General features: G+C 37.5%; 1 long non-coding RNA gene across 2 annotated transcripts in view; it reads left to right on the top strand.

Moving 5' to 3' along the window:
* Positions 1–297, top strand: part of LOC119297072 — a 3,013-nt gene extending 2,716 nt beyond the window's left edge. For both annotated transcript variants that reach the window (XR_005145509.1, XR_005145510.1), the window contains exon 3: positions 72–297. This is a non-coding gene — a long non-coding RNA (uncharacterized LOC119297072). The remainder of the gene's footprint in view (positions 1–71) is intronic.
* Positions 298–1,545: the final 1,248 nt, after the last annotated feature.

The following is a 1,545-nucleotide window of genomic DNA, read 5'->3' as shown; positions in this document are numbered from 1 at the left end:
ATATCATTTAGCTCTTTGAATAATGCACATACGGCATGATCTATCCTAACATGCTGTTTTGTGTCAACCAGGGAGTTGTGAGGTGACACTTTGGTAAATCTTGATACCATTCTGTCTGTCAACTCTTTCTGGGCGAGTTCCGAAAGAAATGGATATTTTCTTTAATTGGAATAGGCATTCATATCTGACAAAGGTACCCGCACAAAGTTATCTAATACAACCTGCATAGAGTGTCTCTGCTTTGGGTGTTTGCAGGACAAGCAATTATAATAAGTGTTTCTGCCATGGGTGTTTGCTGGGTGAGTGATTATAGCCAGTGTGTCTGCCATGGTTTGGTTGATGGGCGAGCGGCAACGCCAGAGGGAGAAGCGACGACCATATTATGGTCATGACTACCTTGCAATAAAGCGATGTATGTTAATTGTGTTTAGCACATTCTAATTTTGTTTGGCATGGGATGGATGTTGTTAATCTCAGTATTGTAACATGCCTAAATGTCATATTATGCTCTCCCTTCTGTCCTTTTGTTGTTTGCTTTGCCACTTTGCGACAGTGCTATCACATGCATCCAGATTGCACATAATCTGGTAGAAACTCATATCTTTCTACTGAACTGAGATAGGTAAATCCACATTATTTTTTCAAAAGAAAGGGCAAGCTCCTAGGAGGATAAAAAAATCACATGATCAGTTATTCTTCTACGTGGCAATAATTCATGAAATTCAGGTCATCTGGACCACGGTTGGGTATGGCTGGTTATGTGACATCACTTCTTGAATTATCAGTTTCATACTATTTGGAATGTTTAGAGAATACATTGTGCAAAATTCTACATGGCCTAAAAATAAAGTAAAAAAACAACCGTGGCAACACATGGGCAAATTTACTCATATAATTGTTGTGTTGTTCAGTGTGAAAAAGATGTTGTTTTTGATTTATTATACTCATATTGGACTCGGCAAGAGTTGATGGAAGTAGTTATGTTCTATTTATGTTTATGTGATACATCCTATATATGAACCGATTCTATATTTTCAGTATTTCATTTATTTATTGTCATTCTTTAATACTATGTTATGCTTGATCTTCGTCTTTTTTATAGATTGTTACAACAACATCATCCCATTGCAATGCACAGGCACCTTTACTAGTACTAACAAAGCAATTATGTCTTCTCAAAGTAACATGGCCAAAGAAAGTTTATCCCTACAAAATCATATAGTTTAGTCATGCTCCATTTTCGTCACACAAGAATGCTCTCATCATGAACAACCCCGATGACAAGCCAAGCAATTGTTTCATACTTTAATAATCTCAAACTCATAAACCTTCACGCAATGCATGAGCGTGAGCCATGGATATAGCACTATGGGTGGAATAGAATATGATGATGGGGGTTATGTGGAGAAGACAAAAAAGGAGAAGATCTCACATCAACGAGGCTAATCAATGGGCTATGGAGATGCTCATCGATTGATGTTAATGCAAGGAGTAGGGATTGCCATGCAACGAATGCACTAGAGCTATAAATGTATGAAAGCTCAA

The sequence above is a fragment of the Triticum dicoccoides genome, chromosome 5A, assembly GCF_002162155.2.
Source record: "Triticum dicoccoides isolate Atlit2015 ecotype Zavitan chromosome 5A, WEW_v2.0, whole genome shotgun sequence".
NCBI lineage: Eukaryota > Viridiplantae > Streptophyta > Magnoliopsida > Poales > Poaceae > Triticum > Triticum dicoccoides.
The sequence above is the reverse complement of the archived record's forward strand: the minus strand, read 5'-3'. Positions and strand labels throughout refer to the sequence as shown.